Genomic DNA, 26,541 nt, shown 5'->3' on the forward strand with positions numbered 1-26,541 from the left:
GGAAAATCATGACGATTAGAAAGGTTGCCCAAACTTTCGCATTCCACTGTATGTGAAAGTGAAGGTAGTTGAATTGTTATTTCAAGCCAAGGTGCACTTTGTAGAAATTGGGTTGTTTTCATCCAAACCACGGTACAAGAGTACTGTCAAAAGAAGCTAGTTAGTAGTGGTTTCAAGTGATGAGTGCAAGTCTGTAAAATCAGTTCTCAGGAATGGATAGACGGCTAAACACTTGGCATGTGCTAAGACATATTAGCATTACAGGGTGGATTACTGCAATCAAATCTTATTTACAGATGGATCCAAGTTTGAAATCTGTAGTAGTAACAGGAGGGTTTAAAGAATCATCAGGTGACCTCCCAGAGTGCTCTGGGCCACAGGGCCTAGTGATATCATGGCCTAGGCTAAACATCACTGGTAGGGAGGTGTTACATAACAATCTACAGCACTGTATATCCAGAGTGCTCTGGGGCAGCAGGCTGGGTCACATCATAGCCTAGGCTAAACATCAATGTTTATTTATAAAAAGCTTATCTGGTGCTGAAACCAGGATAATTTACATAAAAATTGGTATTGTTTATGCTCTGGTATGCGTCATTTACTATATAAAGGTGCACACACATGTCCAACTTAATGCCTGATGTCGTTTGGTGTAGTCTTTTAAACGACTTTAAGAGCAAACAACAAGTTGTTTAAACGTCATGTACAGACTGACCAACAAAGCAGCCAATAAACTAATTTACATGTCATTTAACCAACTTGCTAATGGCGGCTATCCTCTGATCTCCACTGTACACATCAAACAAATAATGGACTGGATCAAATGACTGTATATGGCTGGATGGGTGTGATCACCCTTTTCTTTTCTATGGAGAGCGACCTCTCAGCCTGAGCGGTGACAGACCTAAATTCCCCGCAAGCGAGATTAGTGGTTGCCTGGATTTGGCAACCCATACTTGTGAGTAATATACCTTCAAATTTAATCCTCAAATCGAAATAACGATAATACACTATTGGGGCTCTCGTTTTCTCCCTCTCATTTCCACAGACTGTATATGTTTGCACGTCTATTAATTGGTCAAAAGACTAGAATTCGTTTGTACACATGCACTGACTTGACAGTCGTTTGCCCGATAGTCGTTCAAACTGATCCGCATGTTGGATCGGGCAAACTGCCTCTTATGAGTTGGTCATTCAGGCATCCACACGTCCAACTTATCGTTCGACCAACAAGGTTAAACGATAGTTGGATGAAAAGCTTGGGCGTGTGTATGAGCCTTAAGAAAGCAGATGAACAGAAGAGAGACAGACTCCACTGTGAAACAAAGCGCAGTGAATATTCAGGCCTTTTAGCATTTTTCCTACTTTGGTGCTAGACACTGTAATAAATTGAATACAGATGAACAAAGGAAACGTACCCTAACACTCCATTCTACAGAGATATGGTATGTCTTCTGCTTTGGATCTTTGTGCAGGAGTCATAATGCAACAGGATAATAGTGAAAGCTTGGTAAGAACTAATTGAAAGTCAAAGAAGAGCAAGGAGTACAACACGACATGCCTTTTCTTAGCCATCACCTGATCTCAGCTGCAATGAATATTTATAGAGGCACTTGAAGACTAATGGCCCATACTCACGGGCAACTTTTTTGGCCTGTCGCCAGCACACGTGAGCGTGTGCGCGACAGGCCGACGTTCCTCCTCCCCCCGCCGAAAGCGCCGTATTCTTTGTGAAGGTTGCTGTCGCTAGTCCGCATACTCACGCTGACTAGCGACAGTTGCGGCGGAGTTGCGGCGGCAACTTTCGCCAGGCGATTGACCGGTTCAATCGCCTGGCGACATCAGCGACGAGCGACGGTTTGGGGTGCGCGCCTGTGCAACGCCGCATACTCACGGGCGACCTGTCGCCGCAACACGCGCGCGCCGCGTGTTGTGGCGACAATTGTAGCCCGTGAGTATGGGCCATAAGAAGGCTGAGCATTTAATAACACAAGATGCACTTTTTAGACAATATAAGTAATAATAATAAAAAAAAAAAAAGTAGCTGCCCAAGTGTTCCTACATTACTGGGACCACTTTGCCTTTTAATGTTCACATTCTCTCTAGTTCCTTTTTTTTTTCTTAACCCTCCTGGCGGTCTAATAAATTCCGCCAGGAGGCAGCGCAGCAGTTTTTTTTTTGTTTTTGTTTTTTAAATCATGTAGCGAGATAGCCGCATCCCCACACCCGCTTCGATCGGGAAATCCCGTTCAAAGAAGGGATTTCCTGGAGGGCTTCCCCCATCGCCTTGGCGACGGGGCGGGATGTTGTCACCGACATCATTGGGAGTCCTGATCCACCCCTCAGTGCTGCCTGGCACTGATTGGCCAGGCAGCACACGGGGTCTGGGGGGGGCGCGCTGCGCGACGGACAGCGGCGATCAAGCGCGGGGCGGCGGCGATCAGGGTGCTGATGCAGCTAGCAAAGTGCTAGCTGTGTGCAGCAAAAAAATAAATAAATAAGCAAATCGGCCCAGCAGGGCCTGAGAAAACCTCCTGCGCGGCTTACCCCGAACTACATTCATGGTTACCGCCAGGAAGATTAATACTATTGTTGACACCTCTACATCTTTTATTTACTAAAAACGACCAATGGGACATGGTGTAAAGTGTCAGGATAGTGATGCAGGGCTCGTCCGGTGTGAACATTTAGGCCCCATTCACACTTACAAAACGCCAGCGCTTTTGCTAGCATTTTGCTCTGACTTTTTTCGGCAATTAACGCCATTCACACTTGGGGCGATTTTCCGCGATCGCGATTAGCGCTTCAATAGCACTAAACGCGATTTTGGGGGGGGGGGGCGATTTGCGTTAATCGCCGGCGATTAACGCAAATCGCCCAAGTGAGGTCAGGCCCATAGGTTATTATTATTGCACTTGCGCTGGCTTAAAAAGCGCTGGCGCTTGAGCGTTTGGCCGAAATCGCCGGCAAAATGCTTTAGTGTGAATGGGGCCTTACTGGCTAATTCCAGTCTGCACCATTGTGTTACTCTAGTTAATTTTAACTACACAGACAGAAGATGTAGAGATAGAAGGCACTATTACATATACACACCACCACTGCAGCCACAACATAAGAAAAAACCCACAAAATGAAATAATGCCAAAAACACTACCGCATATATGCACACCACTGCTAATAAAGACAAGACCACCACTGCATAGAAATGGAAAAAAAATCTAAGCCAACCATATATACACCAACACTTAATAAATAAAATAGTAATGCCAATAAATAATAAAAATATATTTAGTACCACTAAGTAATAAAAACACCATATATATATATATATATATATATATATATATATATATATATATATATATATATATATATATATATATTCTAGCTTAATAAAGAACTCAGAACTTCCTTTCTGCTCCAAACTGGTCTAAAAGATAAGCAACAGCATAATAATCTTTAATGAAAAACATTTCTTTGTTAAAGCTTACAGAACTTCTGCAAAAAATCTGCAGTGTGTCTACTTCCTGCGTTCAGACAAAGGGTTAACATCCTTTACATATTAGTTGTGTCTGCCAAGGACTGACAAATGTCTGTGCTGACACAGCTGAGAGATGAAATTACACTTGTGATTACTTGAAGATGAGGAGGAATTAGACTGACTCTAAAAACACACAGGGTACATTTCTTTCTGTTTTTCTTGTGTCCTGTACAAGAGTTCAGGCCCACTTTAATAAAAGCAAACTCTCAGAATATGTAGCATACAATACACTTACGTACATACAGTATATACTATAGTAATAGAATTCAAAAATGTAGAGATAGCCAGATGTTCAGAGGTGAACAGAAGACACTGTGCTTCAAAAACATTGTGCTTGCATGAAGACTACAGTCAGCAGAGAGTTTATTTCACCAAGTTCCAAAATCTTGCTCACAGAATAAACATTCAACCCATCTGTCTAAAAGTATCTTCCAAGCTGCACAGAAGTCAGCTTACTTCTCTCTGCCACAAGCAGACACCTACAAGTCACTAGCAATCCATTGCACGTTAGGTAAATGAGCAGCATCAAATTAACGATGTAAGTGCTTTCCAATCCCACAAAGCACATCACTGCTAATGCATGCAATCACATTACCAGGTACAGTTCAATATGCACAATTCAAGAGACACTAAGAAATATAGCAAATAAGTCCTTGCATTATCACAGTGTAAAGTAAACACAATTTTACACGTCAGTAAAATAGAACTTGTCCCTTGTTCAGCTCAAACACTAGAGGAACAGCATATACATTACATCACGTTCATTGACCATTTGCTGTATGTAACAGCATCTGCTTCTCAGTCTCCAGCATGGCAGCCAACATACTACCATATCTCAAAGCAAGAAGAAAGTGCCTTTACCCACTCATAACATGTTGTCTGACAGAGATTTGCCTCAAATCACCCACACTGTTGGACTTGACTTATGCCCACTCTAGGATCTTTGAATTTGACAACACTTCCTCTCGCACCCTTCTTACATTTCTAGCACTGCCTCTGTGCACAACAACAAGACATATGTAAAGCGCTTTTCTCCCGAAGGACCCAAGCGCATAAGCTTGTCTCAGATCCATACAAAGTGATACGTTACAGGGGGAAAAGTTATGTGATGATCAATGTCAGACTAAACAGGAGGCTTTTCAGTTTTGATTTAAACACATCGAGGACTGGAGTTGTCTTGATTGGATGTGGCAAAGCATTCTAAAGAGTAGGGGCAGCATGACACAAGGTTCTGGCTTCAATGGTTTTTAAATGGACTCTGGGGGTTGCGGAGTTATTAGATCCTGTTGATATGAGGTTGTTGGAGGTGTGACGTAGTTGCAACGACCCATTCAGTTATCCGAGGCCTAGATCATATAGATTTGATTGTTAGCATGCCAATTTAGAAGTAGATTCTCTATTCTATAGGTAGCCAGTGGAGTGAGCAAAAGATTGGTGTTATGTGGCACTGCCAGGCTTGGCTAGTTAACAGCCTTGCGGCAGCATTCTGTTCCAGCTGCAGGCGGTGTAGATCTTTATTTGGAAGGCCTCCATAGAAGGCATTGAATTATTCCAGCCATGATGTGATTAGGAGTGAACTAGGGTTGGAAGATGCTCTGAAGGAATGAGGTGTCTAATTGCAAAAATTATCAAACTGTACTCGAAAATCAAAACTGTAATCTGTATTTATACACCCTGCCTCCTACTAGCTCTAACACTGAGAATGGTAGTGTTTATAGGAGGGGCTGGTTAAACCATTGCTCACGTGCCAATCCCACTTCTCCATTCCCTGCCACAGTCATTCCATCTGCAAATCAACAGCCTTTTCCAATCAATTTCCAATCAAAAAATAAGGAGGGTCTTAGTCTTCAATAGATTTTCAATATTTTCATCAAATCTAACATCTAATGTATTAACAAATTCATAGCTTTGTGCTAGCCATACTCTGCAAGATTTCTGCTACAATAGGTAAAAATGTGATATCTCTCTGTTACTGGGCTGTTATCTGGTTTACCACCTTGCATCGCTGTATTTAGATTCCAGCAAAAATATAATCAGATATCGATCAGTATGGTGCCAGTACAGTACTAGCTTTGAACTACATGAGACCATAATTGACACCCCCCCCCCCCCCACACACACACACACAATAATACCTTGCTTAATTTGCCTCAATCCATCAATATTCAATTAATAAAACAGCTAAAAATAGATTGAGAGGGGTGTATATCAAAATATACATCGTACAAAATAAATTGTATGGTGTATGACTGTCTTTATTCTCCCATATTCTAGGCCTCCAAACCTGTCTTACATGCTACAAATTTACCTCCACCAAACCATCAGCCATATTTTTTGCCCACCCACCTACCTTCCAAACCCTACTGTTTGCATGCCCAACCCTTTACCACTATCCCACCCAAAGAGCACAGATTTGCCAGTGTGTGTGTGTGTACTGTATCCTTTTTACCCATAATTCCTCACCCCTGAAGCAAAGAACTTTCATGGTTATCTTCATTGTTGGTTTTTTTAAGGCCACCTATATCTTTATACAAAATGATCACATGCAATACAGTCATTGACTTTTTTTCTTATCAATAATGTGTACGTTTGTTTCAGTTAGCTCTTTCTGAGGTCCACCATGCCTCCTGATAATTTAGTGGTCCTTTTCTGCACCCATTCCAGGATTTCCTTTTTGTTACTTGATACCAAAAATTAAACCGCAAATGCATGATGAAAGCATACTAGTGCTTTTTATAGAGGCAATATTATGTCTGTCTCTCTCTCTGTCTAGCATCTACATTCTTCAAATATAAGTTAGAACCTTGCTAACTTTAGAAGCTGCAAATTGGCATTTTATGCTAGTTTGATGTCTGTGATCTACACAAGCATACAAGTCACTTTGCTTCCTTTGTTAGTGCTGCCAACTGTTACAGATTAGTTAGCAAAAGAGACAACAATGTGCCATCATAAGGATTTTCTGTGACAGGTCTATGTGTTTACAATGGTAATTACAACCGCACTGTCCTTTCTAGCCTTGCACTGATAGATGACTTGTAACGCTAATCAATTGGTAGCTGACATGTAAAACTTTTATATAGCAGCTACCAATAGATCACTATCACAAAGTGATCTATTACTGAGTGACATTTCAGTCAGCATTCACTAATAATGGTGACCTTTGCTAGTTGACATGTTAGCTGGAATTAGACATCTGCTACAAGCAATCTGTCAGTGCATGGATTGAGGATAGGATCGATCATGGTCCCCACCCTACCAAAGCTATCAAAACCAAATATAAAAAAATGTCAATGACAAAATTACTTTATTGCCATGATCCTAAATGTCATTGCTACATTTCTAAGATCCAGTCCACATAATTGATATTGTAGTTCAAACATAAATTGCCTTTGTACAGCTGACCAGCAACATAATCCTCTTCCAATATATTTTTTATTATATTGGCAGCCATACAGAGCAAAACCCATTTTATTGCTAATGCACTTAATAATTCTCCATAGCAATGCCATTTGCACTGCTTTATTGATTAATTCAAATGTACACTTTTATTTCTTCTGGACATTATCTGCACATTAGCTGTACATTATTACTTATATTGGCCCACTGGTACAGATGTGATGTTTTCAATCATTATCCAAATGCACGCAGTCAAGTGTTGCATTCCATTTCAGGGTTAGCATTACAATAACTGAATTTTTTAAATAAACATATCTGGTTAATTTATTAGAAATCATGACTAAATATATGTATTAAAAATACACAATAGTGTCAATAGCAAAAGGTCTTCATCTGTAATCCTAGATAAATAAACCAGTTAGTTACTATCAAACATTTTTTTAAAAAATCTATTTGTTATATAATATAACTTAAATCATTGCAGAATGTAAATTTAAATACCAGTTTTGACATGTATGTATTTTGCAAATTAATATATTTGTGTATAAGGCGGGTGGGGGGAGGGGTTCAGGAATAGTCTTATCTACGAATTTCCATACACATTTCATCACTTTTGAATCTGTAAATTAATTTAAACCAGTACAGTGGTTAAAGAGGAACTCCAGTGAAAATAATGTAATAAAAAAGTGCTTCATTTTTACAATAATTATGTATAAATGATTTAGTCAGTGTTTGCCCATTGTAAAATCTTTTAAATCCCTGATTTACATTTTGACATTTATTACATGGTGACTTTTTACTGTTGGCAGGTGATGTAGTTGCTGCATGCTTTTTTGGTAGTTGGAAACAGCTGTAAACAGCTATTTCCCACAATGCAGCTAGGTTCACAGACAGGAAAGTGCTGAGAGTACGTGCTCAGAGTTTCTTGTGTGAGGGGTTTCACCACAATATCAGCCATACAGCGCCCCCTGATGATCTGTTTGTGAAAAGGAATAGATTTCTCATGTAAAAGGGGGTATCAGCTACTAATTGGGATAAAGTTCAATTCTTGGTCGGAGTTTCTCTTTAAACTGTGTTTTTGGCATTAACACCAACATTAAACTTAGTCAGTCTCATGTATTATTGTTTCCCTTTGGCATGTTTATTCCTTGAGGATATTGATGGGTACGCTAGGTTTTCATACAGTTAGTGGGAGAATTAAGTTTATTTGTATATTTTATTACCTGAACACAAAAATATTGGAAATATTCTTTGCATGTATGACATCACCATTTGTTTTGTCTTTCTAAAAAGACTTAAACAAAACACACACACACATAAATAGATTACAATGGGCAAAGAGAACCATGTTTGAAAACAGGAATATTCAGCATGCAGTGAGATTGAGGAAGGGGAATAGAAAATTGATATTAAAGATAATACATTTGTAATAAATGTTTCAGCTATGAATGTATAATACCGCCGCAAGCAAAGTAGGTAAAAAGCAGGGGCATTGCTAGGGTCCTAGAAGATCCGGGGCACCCAGGAGCAGCAGGTGGAGACGCGTTGCGGCAAAAGGGGCGTGGTCATGTAGGGAGTGGGCGCGGTCATGCAGGGAGTGGGTGTGGCCATTGCCAAATGTAGATGAATTTAGCAGCGGTGTATAGGTAGCCAAGCATAGGTTCCGCCAGTATAGCCAGGCATGTGTCCACAGTATAGCTAGCCAAGCATAGGTGCTTCCAGTATAGTCATAGGTGTCCCCATTGTAGGTAGCTAAGCATAGGTGCTGCAAGTATAGCAAGGCATGTCCCCAGTATAGGTAGCCAAGCATAGGTGCTGCCAGTATAGGTAACCAAGCATAGGTGTTGCCAGTATCGCCAAGCATGTCCCCAGTATAGGTAGTCAAGCATAGGTGTTGCCAGTAAGCCAGGCATGTGTCCCCAGTAAAGGTATCCAAGCATAGGTGCTGCTGCCAGCATATAAAAGCATGTGCCCCCAGCATAAGTTGAAAAGCTGCCTGTCTGCCTGTCCCCCTTCCCCAGCCCCCTCACCTCCTTTGATCTTGCCACTGAGTCCGGATCCCAGCTCTGTCAGGCGGCATTACTTCCGTGTGCAGACGAGCGGTGACCCCCCGCACTGCAGGAGAGCGGTGTCCCTGCCTGCTAGCACGCATATACAGTTCCTGTATACACGTGCTAGCAGGCAGGGACACAGCTCTCCTGCAGTGCGGGGGGTTACCGCTTGTCTGCACACGCGCGGAAGTACTCCCACCAGACTCTGTGGACAGCCTCCTGGTGGGGGGAGCGGAGCAGCCGAGATGCCGCTTGCCGGCGCTTCTGTCCGGGCACCACGTGCCCTGAGGTTCGGGGCATTGTGGGCAGGGATCCAGGTCACATGACACGGATCTTTAGCCCTAGCGACATCGCTGGTAAAAAGGTATTATAGGACAGAGAGTAGATGCAAAATGAACTCCTTATAAACTGTGGTACAATAAATCTTTACTTACATGGAAATAAAATTTAAAAACAGCTTACATTAATTTCTAAAACAGTGTCAGCACTTAAAGGACATCCGAGGTGAAAATAAACTGTTGAGATAAACAATAGTATCTATCCTCCTTCTCCTAAAAATGACTTTTTTTTTTAGATATCCTCCAGTTTTATATTATGTTTAAATCTAGTTTTTACTGTTCCATTGTCTCTGCACAATGATACCTTAATTGTAGTATGTCAGAGCTCAAATCTAGGAACTATTTACCTTTTTTATCTCTTTCCTGTTCTCAGAAGCCATTTACTTACAGGAAAGTGATTTATGGCTGTAATTACTTATCAGTGAGGGTTATGCTATAGTCCGACCCAGTCCCGACCCAGACAGAAACGGTTACATGCATACCTGATTTTTAACTTTTTCAGGCATAGGAAAAGAAGGAAAACAGCATAGTCATTTGTGTGCGGTCACAGGGCAGCAAAGAAAGGCTGCATACCACATCTGAGTGTGGCCAAGGCTATGCTCATATTTGACTCCATGTAAAAGAGCAAGCACCCAGCCAGTGCTCGGGAGCAGCTGACAGGTGGTGAATGCACTGCCTTCAGCTGCTAATGTAAAAGAGGCCTAAACACAGAGGTTTTTTTCTAAGAATCGAAACGAAACACGTAGGGCGGAGCCTACGGTGGTGCAAGGAGCGAGTCAGCATGGTTTGGAAGCCATGAATGCTGATTACCTGATACAAAGGCTGGAGCAGTGGAGCGGTGTCCCGGGAACAGCTCCACAAGTTACACGCTTGTTTATCAAGGGCTTTTGTGAGTGCATTACTTGTTTTTAATCATTTCACTATTGCAAGTATCTTTGAGTCCTAGCATATCCTTTGGATGTCTATTTGGGATCCTGGCACTTGCAGATGGTCTTAATCTCCCCCTATATGCGATTGACATACCTCTTGCGTACAGAGGACGCCTGGAGGAGTGCGGGCAAATTGGGGAGTGCCTGTCACTACACTGGTGTTATATTGTGTGGGTGGAAGGAGTCTAGACCCACTGGTGCTAATAAGGTGGTGGATCATTGATACCTTACAGTACTACTCTGTTGTGGCTTTTTATCTTTAAAATGTTGCTTGCGATGTACCTGGATCAAACAAGGGAATTGACTCTGCAAATCTGGTTCTGCAATTCAAACATCGTCTTGGGCTTGAAGTGAGGTGTTTTTGTGGACTTTGTTAAATGTTTAGCTGGTGACTTTATATATTCACAGTGCTCCACTGAGCTAATGACTTTATTTAATTTGATCTAGTTTTCTCTCATTTAGTGCAGTTTTCTTTCCTTTTTTGCAATACTTTTCTAAGAATGCTTATAATTTGTATGTTTGTGATCACAAACACTTAAGTACTTTATTCTGGACTAACTAGTGGTTCTTGATGTGTGTGCCTGGCTTTCAGGGGCATAAAGAGATTATTTGCATATTCAGTAGCGATGCATCATGGGAAACCACATTGTAGCAAATATCTTCTAAGAAGGCAATTATATTCAGCATTGCTTTTTTTTTTTTTTTTTTTTTTTTTTTTGGAGGGCTTTGCAGTCTCTTCTAGCCCCTTATAATTTATTTGTGGTTCTGAGTCACCATGAGCTATCTGGGTATTCAGTACTTTATTCTGGAAAGTGATTATTTTTTTAAATATATGCCCCAAATAGCAATGTGAAAATAAAAAATGTATTTGTAATGCCCAAGTGTGGAAACACTATACAAGTGATCTCTGCAGGATGTTTGTTTACTGACAAGTTATAAAGCCAGTAGCTTCAAGATTCTATGCCTGGCCTATAAATGTGTGGACACAACCTGCTCTAACTACATCTCAGAGCTGGTTCATAGGTATACACCAGGAACCGTCCCTTCCGATCCTCCAACGACCTTCACCTAACCACCCCACCTGTTTCTCACTCCCATATGCACCTGCAGGATTTCTTAAGAGGCGCCCCACCTTCTGGAACTCCCTTCCACTGTCCATCAGACTTGCCCCTTTCTTCAACACATTCAAGCAAGCCCTTAGAACTCACCTCTTTAAAATGGCCTACCCACCCGCTAACACACAGTAACTGTCTACTGAATACTTATTCTACAGCCCTACCTAGTCTCCCCTCCCCTTAGATCGTAAGCCCTTGGCAGAGTCCTCCCTTCCCTAGTGTATGCTACATGATCATGTGCGCCTTTCCTATGACCGCCTCGTACTTGTATTACTGGACCTACCTAACTAGTCCAAAATCACATGATCATGTATTTTTTACCCTGTTTGCCTTGCATAGCTTTTCCCTATATTGTATAACTTTGTTATTATGTCTGTCATCCTTTGTATCATTGTATGTATTTATTGTCCAGCGCTGAGTAATATATTGGTACTTTATAAATACAATAAATAATGATAATTAAAGGAAGTGTTTCTGATGCTGAAACCAGTGAAAGCAGGATATTTAACGTAAAAGTATGTATCCTGAATAATTTACTGCACGTCATTACAGTTTCTCTTTATATATCACATATTTTGATAATCGTCAGTAATTATTTAGGCCCTTAAATTAATTAAATCCCCTTTTGTAAATAAAAAAATGATTTTGGATGCCACAGGGAAAGATTATGCATCTAACAAAGTATTGCAACAAAACCCTCTAACTAGTTTTAACTACAAACATACTTTAGTGCCCTAAAAAAAAATCCTGATATCCCTTTTCTTCCATAGTGTGGTTCTAGCCTGTGATGGGGTAAAAAAACAAACCTTTACAAAACTTGAGGAACCAATTTCCAGTAGTAATATACTTACCAAATCTGATTCTAAATGCTTTATAACACAGTTATGCCCCTACATCAAAGCAATATCAAAACACATAGAGTAAATCAACACAGATCTAATTTTAACTGATTTTAAAAGATTAGACAAAGATAATAGAGGTGCCAACATAGGACCTACAATTGTGTTCTCCTTGCTCAATTGCCTGATGAAGCGGGATGTTGGCCCGTGAAACACGTTGCATCATATTTGGAGAATTGTTTTTAATAAATACAGTTGTATATTTAACGGCTTAACCTGGCCTGGTCATTTATATACTTGGGGGAGGTGAATCCTCCCATTTCCCTCCTTTTAGACCGTTTTTAACAAATTTTATCCTATGTTGGCTCCTCTATTATCTTTGTCTAATTAAGTTACTTAGTCCACCCTTGGTGGAGGGGTGTATCCCCATATTTTCCTATCTATAGAGAGCGACTTTTTAAACCTGAGTGGGGTCAGGTGAAAATTCTCCCCACCTGCTGTTCCAGTGGTCGCCTGTGTGGTGACCCTTACTTGTGAGTATAATCTCAATTTCATAAAATGTCCAGATTTTTAGAAAATATTACACCAGATTGGCCTCTCGGTTTCAATTTTTGATTTTAAAAGATGCACTTTATACGAATCTAAGCGCTCCAAAGATGAGGAGAGACATACTGGCTAAATGAAAATCAAACTGGTATAAGTGGTTAAAGGCCAACTAAATATAGAATCTCAACCAAATACAAGTCAAAAGCATTTACTGTGTTCTTTGATTGGTCTACACATATACTGTAACTATACAAGTCAAGTGTAGTGTTTCTATTTCTGTTTGTCCTGTAACATGATCTTATAGGCATGTATGCTCCTGAATTGTTAGGAATGGGAAAGAGGGACACCTTTGGTGCAAAATATTTAGACAGGGTACACATTTTCCCAAGCACCTGAAGTTATGAGGACCACAAGCAGGGGCATAACTATAAATCACTGGGCCCCCCTGCGAAAAGTTGGATGGTCCCTCCACCCCAGGTATAGGTGCCGAAGCAGGTGGTTTTGGCTCATGGAGCTCAACACTGGGTGCCCCCATTACAGATAGCCAGGTATAGGTGCCCCCAGTATAGCCAGGTATAGGTGGCCTCAGTATAGCTAGGTATAGCTGCCCCCAGTATAGCCATGTATAGGTGCCTCCAGTATAGCTAGGTATAGGTGCCCCCAGCATAGCGAGGTATAGGTGCCCTCATTATAGCTGCCCCAGAATAGCCAGGTATAGGTGCCCACAGTATAGCTAGGTTTAGGTGCCCCCAATATTGCCAGGTATAGGTGCCCACAGTATATCCAGACATGGCTGCCCACAGTATAGCCAGGCATGGGTGCCCACAGTATAGCTATGTATGGGTGCCCTCAGTATAGCTAGGTGTAGGTGCACTCAGTATAGCCAGGTATAGGTGCCCCCAGTATAGCCAGGCCTGGGTGCCCTCAGTACAGCTAGGTATAGGTGCCCCCAGTATAGCTAGGTATAGGTAGCCCCTAGCCAGTTGCCCCAGGGGCACAGCCCATGAGAAGCGAGCATTAGCCACCCACATTGGTGGGGAGGGGGGCCACTCCCCCCTCCCTCACCTCAGGGTGTCTCCTCAGTGCTCCCCCCTCCAGCATTAATTGGCGGAGCAGCAGCAGTCAGGAACATGGAATGCGGACATACCTCCATGCGTTCTACCGCCGGAGATCCAGTTTCTGTAAGCGCCTCACGCTACTTCCTGATAAACAGGAAGTAGCATCAGACGCTTAGAGAGAGGAACCTCTGGTGCGTGGAACGCCCGCTGCTGCAGTGCTGCCGATCAATGCTGGAGCCCCCCTCACGCTGAGGGGAGTGCCCGAGGTTAGGAGGGAGTGGGCTTCGCTCCCCGCCACTGTGGGTGGCTATTGCTCTCCCCTCATGCGCTGCAACCCCTCCTGCCCCCCCAAAATGGCCCTGGGTGTACCCCCCCTTAGCTGCAAACCCCCTTATGGCTGCATCCCTTGCAGCCCCTATTGTTACTCCACTGACCACAAGGAATAAATCTGCAAAGGGTCATTCGTTTTTTTATATCTTCACAGATGCTGCAAAAGTCACAAATAATTCTAGAAAGACATACTTCCCTTCAAAATGCAGGTAAACACCTTTATGCATGCAGACCCTTACAAAAACCTTCACAAAAAAGACCAGTAGACGGATGTGTTAAAAAAATTCACATACAAACGAGGCACACATAAGATGTATGGCTATTTGAAAAACGAGTGTGTGATTCATTTTGAAAAAGAATAACATATGCAGTAGCCTGTACCAATTTACAACAATCTTTGTTCTGACTGATGAAAGGAAAAAATGAAATTACTGATGACCTCTGAAAAGCATCAAAAGAAGAAGTGACAAGGTGACTAAAAGTGGAATACTGACTGGTGGTTGCTTGTGGCACCCCTACACAAGCAAAGCTATTAAGCCCTTGGTTCACGCTCATGTTGTTTAATGCATATTGGCCCATATTCAATTCACTTTTTCTCCTATATTTTCTCCTGGGAAATCATCTTTCATCTTCTGTTTGAAATAACTTTTTAGCACTCTGCAATTGAAAAAGCACCAAACAGTAGGAGAAAAGGTACTGTCAACATTATCTAAAATATTTTCTTGCTTGGTGGTGACTTAAAAGGCATTTATTGCTAAGGTGTTAAAATATCACCTTGGAGAAAATTTAGGAGAAAAGTGAATTGAAAAAGGCCCATTGTATGGAACATATCATAATAAAGTTTTGTATATGTCACAAATTTGTTTAGGTTTATTACCTAGCTAGGAGGATTTGCAACGCTAAATTCCTGTGCAAATATCCCACATGCTGATTCTGTAAATGTTTCTCCTAGGAGATTTTTTTTTTTTATCTTATGTACACAATACCTTTTCAACACAAAACAAAAAAAAAAAAAAAGTTGAGGTCTGGAAAGCTATTTATTCAAAAGGCGTGAAAACAAGGATCTGGTAGAGGCACTAGGCAGCCTTTTCCTTTGAACACTTAGCTGGTCCTGTCCTCCATTACCCACAGGAGGGGACAGAGGGAAGTGTGGCTCTGTCTAAAGAAAGAAACCCCCACTCTCCTCAATGCTGCACAGATCTCTGTGTCATGTTACTGATTTTACCAAAAGGAATTTTTCTGGAACTGCTGCAAATATAGAAAGTATGCAAGGACTGATAAAATCCTATATTCACATTTACTAACAATAAATTATCTTGAAGGGTGAAATAGCGTTTTCACATTCACATAATGATGCATTTTCTTTGCCAAAGGACTCCTAAGAAAATATTTCTGCACTGGAGATCTCAACTCCGCCCCATCACAGAAGAAATGCAAACAAATAATTTTAAAGGGATTCTTAAGCCTAACCAAAAAAAACTAAACATTTTTACTCACCTGGGGCTTCTACCAACCCCTTGCAGCTGTCCTTTGCCCTCGTAGTCATGATCAGATCCTCCTGTCCCCCGCCGTCAGCTACTTTCACGTCTCCTTCTTCGCATTCATGTCTGCAATAGCACTATTGTGGACAGGAACGTAAAGAAGACTATGCATTGCCAGGCCTGTCGGTGAAGTGAAAGTAACTGGTGGCAGGCGACAGGAGTCACGGGGGCTCGGGACAGCTGCAGGGGGCTGGTAGAAGCCCCAGGTGAGTAAAAATGATTCTTTTGGTTAGGCTTAAAGGGGAACTTCAGCCTAAACAAACATACTGTCATTAAGTTACATTAGTTATGTTAATTACAATAGATCGGTAATATAATTTTTTACCCACCTGGTTTTAAAAGAACAGGCAAATGTTTGTGATTCATGGGGGCTGCCATCTTTGTCATGGGGGCAGCCATCTTTTTGGTTGAAAGGAGGTGACAAGGAGCATAAGACACAGTTCCAACTGTCCTTTGTCCTGATAACCCCTCCCAGCTGCACACGCTGGGCTTCAAATGTCAAATTCAAAATGAAAAAAAATAAAAAAATTGCACCAAAACAGCAGAACGAGAACAACAACATCAGAAATCCCATCATGCTTTGCACAGCATCAGGGGAAAAAAGCCCGGGCAGATTTCTTCTGTGCAGCTAAAAATGAGGCTTGTATAAGAGAAACAAAGTTCTGATGCTGTGAAACTGTTAAAGAAACACCAAGCCTTTTCAGTGCTGCTGAGTCAATTTTTAGTCTGGAGGTTCACTTTAAGTGTGCCTTTAAAGCGGATCCGAGATGAAAAACTAACTATAACAAGTAACTTGTCTATGTATCTTATCTAAAGTTTAGATAGTTTACACAGCACATCTAGCTGCAAACAGTTTTAATAGAATATGATAATTTAATCCTGTGATACAATGACAGCAGCCATGTTGTTTGTAAACATTACACAGAGGCAGGCTTATCTGCATCTTGAGCAAAAAAACCTAATCCCCCTTCCCCCTCCCTCCTCCCCTCTGCCTCTGAAATCTCTGGCTAGTAATACCTCCCTCTCCTCCTGCCCAGACTGAGCTCCCATGAGCCCTTGCTACTGGCAAGTATAGGGAATTAGAATATTAAATATATATTTAGTATATAGGGAATTAGAATATTAAAACAAAAACAAAAAAGTATTTGGCTTGAGGAATGCCCTATAAACAATAGGAAAGGAACACAATTATGCAATGTGTAAAAGTTCATCTCAGATCCACTTTAACCTCTTGAGGACCCACCCTTTACCCCCCCCCCCCCCTTAAGGACCAGCGCTGTTTAAGCTGATCTGTGCTGGGTGGACTCTACAGCCCCCAGCACAGATCAGGGTGCAGGCAGAGCGACCAGATTGCCCCCCTTTTTTCCCCACTAGGGGGATGATGTGCTGGGGGGGTCTGATCGCTCCTGCCTGCTGGGTGTTGCGGGGGGGGGCACCTCAAAGCCCCCCTCCGCGGCGAGATTCCCCCCCTCCCTCTCCTCCCTCTCCCCCCTGGTGATCTGGGCTGCACAGGACGCTATCCATCCTGTGCAGCCAGTGACAGGCTGTCCCCTGTCACATGGCGGCGATCCCCGGCCGCTGATTGGCCGGGGATCGCCGATCTGCCTTACGGCGCTGCTGCGCAGCAGCGCCGTACAATGTAAACAAAGCGGATTATTTCCGCTTGTGTTTACATTTAGCCTGCGAGCCGCGATCGGCGGCCCGCAGGCTATTCACGGAGCCCCCCGCCGTGAATTGACAGGAAGCAGCCGCTCGCGCGAGCGGCTGCTTCCTGATTAATTAGCCTGCAGCCAGCGACGCAGAACTGCGTCGCTGGTCCTGCAGCTGCCACTTTGCCGACGCGCGGTATGAGTGCGCGGTCGGCAAGTGGTTAAGCAGTGTGCCACAAACAGGTAATTAGGGTTCTTTCTGAATCACACAAATTGAATCATACATATTAATAAAAATGCTGAACTATTGTTCATTTTGGAACTATATTGTTTCCCATTGTAACGATTGGTCATGTAAATCAACGATCTGTGCATTATGTTTGTGGTTTAAACAATACCAGAAGATCACTAATGAAATGGATAAGATAAATTAATATGTTTATTTTACAAAAGTGCAGCAATACAAATACACACACCACAATACACATGCAATCATACAATTGATACCACACAGTGTACCACTAGTACCAGAACTCCTCTAACTAACTATACAGAAAATAACAATGGCAAAATATACAGGAGCACCAATCGCACAATATACAGTATATACAATGGCAATATACAGGATCGCAGAACTCTCAAAATATATACAAGAGTGGATACATCTAATCAGCATACAGGAGAGAAATCAGACAGGTGAGAGTCAAACCAGGAAATCAGATAATATCAGTAGGCAAAGAGTAGTCAGGCCAGCAAAGGTCAATTCTGGGAAATCAGAGTAACAAATAAAAGGAGCAAGGCACACAGAACCAAATGGCTACAAGCAACAAGCAAAATGATCAAGCAATGTGCTGCTGGGAGAATGAGTCTTAAATACAGAACACATTGGACAGGTGATCATCCAGAAACTCCTCGGAGTTCCATCTACAGGTGAGCCGGGGACTGCACAGGTCCCAGCAAGAGGAGAGACATCTGCTGGTGGACAGCAGAAAGTCACCAAAGTTCCTTAATGCTAAAGTTCCTTAGTCTTCCCTAGCAGGGAGAGAAACGCCCCCCACAACAGGTAACACCCCGAAACTGCAGCAGAGATCCCACTTTTGAGAAGGATACGTTTAAAGGAAATACAACAATCTAGGGCACAGTTCAATGAGCCATGAGTTAGTTGCCTGAGCTAAACTGACCATTTACATAGAGTAGATCTTGCAGCTGACTCTGAAAGCTTTCTTGTTAAAATTTAGATGAATGTGCCATGTAGAAAGCTCGATGACCTTTGCCATAACACTGCATTATACATACTCCACATCAGAATCTGTCTTCCTGTAATATACGATATAGAGAAAAAAAATCCCATAGATAAAATGACAAATATTTTGCACAGCTGAATGGAATTGAATCATAGCATAAGAGGCAAATAGCATTTCTCAGAGAAATCATAACTGCATGGAAATAAGGGTCAGAGAGCATTTTCTTATAGAAGATATCCTGTAACTGTTCACTACTGGGTATGCGGCTGAGATCAACCATGAATTTAAATCTGAACAGCAGGCACAAACAATATTTTATCATTAAAATATGACTGCCCTGTGTAACACAGAGGACTATACGGGATTGCTGGAGATATGCATTTCTGAGCACAGAGCAAATTGCACGAGTCCCTTGTCAGCAGGGCTGTTTTTACACATAGGCCACATAGCTCATGGTTAGGGCAGTGCTGTTTATGGAAGGGAGGCAGCAAATAGAATAGGAATGTTTAAAGTGGGGGATGAACTTAGAAGAGATGGACTCATGGAAAGTGGAAGCTGCACTGTGATATTTAAAGGGCACTTGAGATGCACAGTGGTGCAGCATTTATACTTACCTGGTGCTTCCTCCTGGGCTTCTCCATGGTTAGCTTCTGAAATTTTGCCAGTCATGGTCCGTCACACGTGCATGACCTGGCCGTGTCACCATCAATAACCCCCCCCCCCCCGTTGCGATTCGGGGCGGGAGCTTCTAGGCCTGCGCAGTAGAATGCGCATGCACTACAGGCCGCAACTAGCAACATTTCAGAAGCTGATCACAGGACAGTGGAGGAGGACAGCAAGAAAGCCCCAGGTAAGTATACATGCTGCACTACTGTTCATTTCAGGTGCACTTTAAAGAGGAACTCCAGTGAAAATAATGTAGTAAAAAAAGTGCTTCATTTTTTACCATAATTATGTATAAATGATTTAGTCAGTGTTTGCTCATTGTAAAATCTTTCCTCTCCCCGATTTACATTCTGACATTTATTACATGGTGACATTTTTACTGTGGGCAGGTTATGTAGCTGCTCCTAGCTGTTTTGGCTGTTAGAGACAGCTGTAAACAGCTAATTCCTGTCTGTAAACATTGTTACATTGTGGCAGTTTGCCCAGAGTACCGCGGTACTCAGAGCTTCTTGTGGGAGGGGTTTCAGCACAAAATCAGTCATACAGTGCCCCCTGATGGTCTGTTTGTAAAAAATCATTATATTTCTCATGTAAAAGGGGGTATCCGCTACTGATTGGGATAAAGTTCAATTCTAGGTTGGAGTTTCTCTTTAACTGCTGCATATAGAAGACAGGTGCTGCACAAGGGAGAGGGAGGGTGCTAAATATAAAAGAATGGAACTGCTGTCATGGAAGGAGGGTTGCTACCCAAGGTAAGGAAGACAAGCAAGGGTCAACCTTTATGACCAGAAGCTATTGTACAACCTCAGCTGTCAGCATTGCTTACGTCTTAATTAAAATAATGTCTGAAGTCAGGATTCTGTGGCCAAAAGACCGATTAGTTTACTGTGATTCTGCTGCCTGAGTGGCAGCACAAATTGGTGCTTCAACCTAGTACATTCATCTGTTCAGATGGCTCTTGGTTACTTATTGTTCTGATTAGCTGTTCTGTCTTATGACCTAAACCATTTGTGATGTTAGTTACAGAGTAAGTTGTACTATCCACTGCTGGATTTCAATGGAGAGCATAAGGTTCTTCTTGCCTACATTTTTTTTAAATGTCTAATGGATAGTAAATGTTTGCAAATCTTGCCCGTGTTAGACAGAGGAGATGCTTGCTGACCAGTCAGTAAATTAAAAGGACTACTGTGAGAGACATATGGACTCTGCCTGGCAGTCCTGTTCATCTTTCTGGTCAGTGGTGTCTGAATCACATCTGAAACCAGCATGCAGCTAATCTTGCCAGAAACACCTGATCTGCATGCTTGTTCAGGGTCTATGGCTAAAAGTATCAGAGGCAGTGAATTAGTAGAACAGCCAGGTAATGTGCATTGTTTAAAAATAAATAAATACGTCAGCCTCCATATGTCTCTCATCTCAGATTCTCTTTAGCGGGGTCAGGGAACCATTGATTCTAGCTGCCATGAGTTAAAGAGGAAAACAACTGACTTCTGTAGTCTGGAACTTAGGTTCTCAACATGTGGTACAGGTACCCCAGGGTGTACTACTGATGGGTTCAGGGGCTACCGTGGCGTGATATAATGAATTAAATATAACACAGTTAGATTTTTTTTTAGAAAATGATAAATCCTATATAAACAACACCAAATTTGTATTTTACCTTATAAAAAGCAACAGTTCATGCTTGGAAATGGTTTACTTGAGATTGGGTACTTGAGATATCCATCCCAGGGGGTACTTGGTGAGCACAGTTTTTCAAAAGGAGTACATGCCAACGAACTGTTGAGAAACACTGGTCTAGACCCTGGTTCTCAACATGTGGTAGCATACCCCAGGGACCCATCTGTTGGACTCGGAGTACCTGAACTTGTCACAGTCAATTTATTATAGTTCGTTTAATATACAACAATTATAAATCTTTATTTGAATGCAAAGTTGTTTTTGATAGATTGTTAAAAGTTCCAGTGTACATAATGTAAGCAAATTATTTCAAAAACTATACTTTATTAGTACTATCTTAACAAATGTGAACAGATGATGAGATATTCTAAACACGAGGAAGGGCATTACGGTATGTAACGTTCCCTAATAAACATTAGTGAAAATTCAAAAATGTTAATCAAATGTATGAATACATACTTTTATAAGCATTGTTTAAGCGATTAAAATGTATATGGGAGTGTATGGAGAGCAAACTCAATTATTTAATACCCCAAACAAATTTGTATTTGTTAAAGGAAATTAAATCTGATGTTACTCCCAACAGGGGTACTTGTTAAACATCATCTGTCACCTAGGTGTACATGCTGTAATAATGCTGAGAAACACTGGTTTAGACAAATGACTAAATGCATATTAGAAAAAGATATGTAGTGTGTCCTTTTTTACATACGTTTTCTGGCAAAAATAGTTTTTCTTTTCCATGATTCTGCCCATTTCTAAAAAAAAAATAGATATTCTATTATTCAAAGTGCAAAGCCAAAAGAAGGCCCGGTCTCACTCCCTCCAGGGTTAGTTTGGCATTGTCAAAGCTAACTACCGGTAACTTGATTTTAATATTTTTTTATAGCTTTTTCACCAGTTATCCATTTGCCTTTCTTGGTTCATGTGGAAACTATCAAAAACATGTAGTTGAAACAAAAAAGCCCTTAACTATGGCACGCATGCCCTGCTGGCAAGAGACTGCTGGCATCAGTATTACAATATTAACATAGACACATTTACAATCATATTGCATATTAAAATTGGAATATATGCAATAAATAAAACAAAACACATCCCAAATACTGGAGCCCATTACTAAATTAAAGAAGAAGCATCCTACGTTGTTTATAAGAATTTTCAATGAATGATGAACTTAATAGCAGATATACATCAGAAAAAAATATGGGACACAATGTCACAGTAGGACACAGGAGAAAGGTCCACAAGGGCGGGCATCAGAAGATACAGTACATGTAGCAGATCTGTGAAATCAATGTGAAAATAACTTGTTCAGTACAAGAGTGATTTGGGGGTGTTGGCATACACTGGCAAGACAAGTATTCACAGTAGGGCGCTGCACACATCTTCACTATAAAATTGTATCACTAATGTATGAAGCTTTTTTTTCATCAGCTGATCACCATCTATTTAGTCGCTTTTGCTTATAAAATCTTACAGTTGTATTTTGGAAGTTGCTGTAAATATAGTCTTCCTGTACTGCCTGGCCCTGACTCCAGCATGAACATTTTCTAGATGATACAAGTCAGAGCAGAGGAATGTTTTCTAGATAAGGCTCACCTTTGAATGTGCTAATCTCCAGTGGGTATGTCTCTGGTTTTGTCCACATAACCTCTGGTTAGATGTGTTACACCTTCTCTGGTTTTGTTTACATAATAACTTTATGAATATGGCTGAGTGAAAAGAGCAGTTATCAATGGGGAGAGAAACAGAACTTAACTAATTTGGGACTGCTGCAAGTTAAAACTACGCCGGACTTGTGGCTTCCTGAGCCTGATGCAGGTGTTTTTTTTAAGGCCAAAGGCTCCCGTGCATGGTACGTGATTGTGCTTCACCTGCCAACACAGAACTTACCTGTCTAAATACAGGTGAGTTCTGTACACCGGTCAGGGGCTGTTATCATTGGCTTTTGACCCCCTAATCACTGTGAGCCAATCACAGTGATCAAAAAGTAATGCAAAAAGGCTCTAATACTTAAAGGCACTAGAGCCTGTGGTCCCAAATAAGTTAAAGCCTCCTACACAAGTACAAGGAATATGGGCTGTCAAGGATTGAGATTGATCAGGACCCAATGTTGTACATATGTGTCTCCAGCCTCCAGGCTCTGTTGTTAGTCTGCTAAGTGTGCTTCTCTGCCCTAAAGCTACATACACATGGGGGACCTTTGTGGTTAGTCGCTAGCGCATAGGGGACGCGCGCGCGACAGTCCGGCGTCAGCTCCACCCGTGCGACAGCTGTCTACACGCGGCAGAAATGGTCCCTGAAGGTTCCTCCCCCCGCCAGAAGCTCCATACATTGTGTATGGAGTTGCTGTCGCTAGTCCGCATACACACGGCGGACTAGCGACAGTTGCGGCGAAGTTGCGGCGACAGCTATTGCCGGCGATTGAACAAGTCAATCGCCTGGCGACAGCTCTAAGTAGCGACGGTTCTACGACAGCCGTACTCCGTGTGTATGAGCCATAAGACTCTACAGCAGCCCCATCGATTGCTATTAGCATGGAGGTGGCAGAGAGAAACCATGGGTGGGAGACCCAGCACCAACCCTAATATGTATTATTTAGTTCATAAGATGAACAGTGTGTCCTGTGGAGCATGAAATAGATAAAAAAAGCTCAATAGTTCAAACAGTGTGACTCTAGAAAACTAGAGACTATGTCATTCAGCTGAAACAACAAAAACAGCAGACACACTTTTTTAGATTTTAAGCAGAAAACAAAACTGGGGGATTTAAAAAAAAAAGTAATATTTAGGAGTAGGATAGATACAGTTGTTTATTTTATCAGTTTAGTTTCTGACCTGAGAGGGATTTGGATGCTGCCATATTAATTTATTTTAAAAAAATGCAAATTGCCTGGCTGTTCTGCTACTCCTCTGCCTTTAATACTATTAGCCATAGATCCTGAACAAGCATGCAGATCAGACGTTTGACTTCTTGACTACATTTGCTGCATGCTTATTTCAGGTGGGTGATTCAGACACTACTGATGCATGAAAGATCAGCAGGATGCCCGGAATCTGGTATAATTTAAAAGGAAATAAACATGGCAGCCTCCATAACGCTGTCAGGTCAGTTGTCCTTTTAAGTTCCAGGGACTCTGGAATTTAGGTCATAAATAGGGCATCCCAAACACCTGCAAAATAATGCCATACACAAATGGTAAATTCAGTAGAGACAGCAGTGAGTGCGCTGCTGCCAGGAAAACATTCGGTAACAAGTGTGTGAACGTGTACAAACATGTTCCTTGCATTACTTATTGCCTTACAATAATATAAATCGCCTTACAGTCTCAGTTACAAATCCAAACATTGTTTACTATGAGCATCAGCTGTTCTCTTGTATATAAATAGTTATGCTTTAAAAAAAATGGCTCTTGCTAAATTATTAAAAACTTCCACTACATGAATTTAAATCATCAATTCCACCAGACCACATTCACAGAATGAAACTCAGTTATCTAGATTGTAAATATGATTATCTTTTACATAGGTGATAGCTCAACCTTTTAAATGCATCTGTTTTTCCATAAGTGTGAACTGAGCTACTTCCCATTACTAGCTAAATATACAAGAATATGTTAACATACAGTAGCGGCATGCACACACACACACACATCCAATCACTGTCACCTACCTATGGCAGCTTCTGATTTTTCTCTCCGTGTATTGAAATGAAATGCTGTCCCACCTGTTACTCTTTCATAGACATGATGACTGTACAAATGGACAGGCAGCTCAGATTGGGAAATGTCATTTGCTCCTTAAAACCAAATGACTGGCACTGGGAACAGCTGCTGACATGGATATGGAATATTGGAGCAGGGGGTGATGGCACAGAGGGGTTTAATGGGCCAGACTAGAGTATGAACTTTGTAAGGCAGGGATCATTTATGACACCATGCTGTGTCCACTGATCCTGTGTATTTACGTGAGCTGAAATGCTGCCAGTTTATGATGAATGCCTATAGAGTCCGTACTCAGTAACAACAAATGTATGGATGAATGCCAAATACTAATGGCTTAAGTTCCTAAAGAGTAACTCCACCTTTGTGCAAAGAATATTATACCTAAACAGCAATGGTTGTCAGAAATAAATTCTTATTTATTAAAAAAAGGATGCAGGAAAAACAAAGAGACACATTTATTTTATAAAATCTAGAACAGTGGTAAAGCTGTATGCAAAACAGTTACTGGATTCTGTTACTTTGGCTTGCTTTAAAGTGAACCTTAGGCCAAATAAAAAAAAATGAGTTTTACTCACCTGGGGCTTCCCTCAGCCCTCTGCAGCTGTCCGGTGCCCTCGCAGCCTGGCTCCGATCCTCCTGGACCCGCCGGCGACCACTTCCGGTTTCGCCGTCAGGACCCGACAGGCTGGGAACATGAGTGATTCTTCGCGTTTCCAACCACAATAGCTCCCTGTATGTTGCTATAGCATAGAGGGCGCTATCGTGGCTGGGAACGCGAACAATCACTCGCGTTCCCAGCCTGTCGGGTCCTGACGGCGAAACCGGAAGTGGTCGCCGGCGGGTCCAGGAGGATCGGAGCGAGGCTGCGAGGGCACCGATCGGCTGCAGGGGGCTGAGGGAAGCCCCAGGTGAGTAAAACTCATTTTTTTATTTGACTTAAGTGCCTCTTTAAAGCAGAACTCCAGCATGCTACAAAATCCCAAATTCCCCAGACCTCAGAATGCACATAATAATAATAATAATAATAATAATAATAATAATAATAATAATACAAATCAAGGTAAACATGTCAGCCTCCATATCCCTCTCACCTCAGGTTCCCTTTAAAAAACACAGATACATGAAATGTTAGTGAACACATGCATGACAACGAAGAAAATCTTTAGAATGTTCTTTAGGAAGTATGCTCAATGCACTGCACACTTGTCTTTTTTTTGTAAAGAAACCGTGTTTGTGTTTATTTATTTTATATGTGTTTGATGCCAACTCTGTTGCCTAAGGAGGAAAAATACATGATTACAGTCTTGCTAGATCTCTGTAGGGAATACTGTTCAATCATTAGTAATGAAACATGTATGTTTAATTCCATACCTTAATCTGACACAAGAAAAGGGTTTTTTTTGTTATTTGCATTTTGATTAATCCATCCTCGCAAGCTTCTGTGTACTCACATTTCCCATATACTGCATTGTCACATCACTTAATTATTCTTTGCAAACTATCTTTTTTATACAGCAATATTATTACTGTCGTATTTCTGTTGTATAATGGCCACTGTTATTGTGATAAAGCAGATACAATGAACAGTTTTTTCATATTCCAGTGTAACCCTGGCTAATATACAGTATATATATATATATATATATATATATATATATATATATATATAGATAGATAGATAGATAGATAGATAGATAGATAGATAGATAGATAGATAGATACAGTGGGTTGCAAAAGTATTCAGCCCCCTTGAAGTTTTCCACATTTTGTCACATTACTGCCACAAACATGCATCAATTCTATTGGAATTCCACGTGAAAGACCATTACAAAGTGGTGTACATGTGAGAAGTGGATCGAAAATCATACATCATTCCAAACATTTTTTACAA

At 41.5% G+C, this 26,541-nt stretch overlaps 1 protein-coding gene across 5 annotated transcripts in view; it reads right to left on the reverse strand.

Annotated features, from left to right (window-relative positions):
* The window catches only part of IP6K3 (inositol hexakisphosphate kinase 3), a 193,854-nt gene extending 169,132 nt beyond the window's left edge, over positions 1-24,722 (reverse strand). For 3 of the 5 annotated variants that reach the window (XM_068269387.1, XM_068269386.1, XM_068269385.1), the window contains exons 1-2: positions 24,599-24,720; positions 21,636-21,681 (exon numbers count right to left, since the gene is read on the reverse strand). The gene's annotated coding sequence lies outside the window, so the exon portion shown is untranslated. Of the gene's footprint in view, positions 1-21,635; positions 21,682-24,598 lie in introns of all 5 variants that reach the window. The other 2 variants (XM_068269382.1, XM_068269383.1) reach the window with 2 other exon arrangements.
* Between the last annotated feature and the right edge of the window lie 1,819 nt (positions 24,723-26,541).

This window comes from Hyperolius riggenbachi, chromosome 2 (genome assembly GCF_040937935.1).
Source record: "Hyperolius riggenbachi isolate aHypRig1 chromosome 2, aHypRig1.pri, whole genome shotgun sequence".
In the NCBI taxonomy this organism is placed as follows: domain Eukaryota; kingdom Metazoa; phylum Chordata; class Amphibia; order Anura; family Hyperoliidae; genus Hyperolius; species Hyperolius riggenbachi.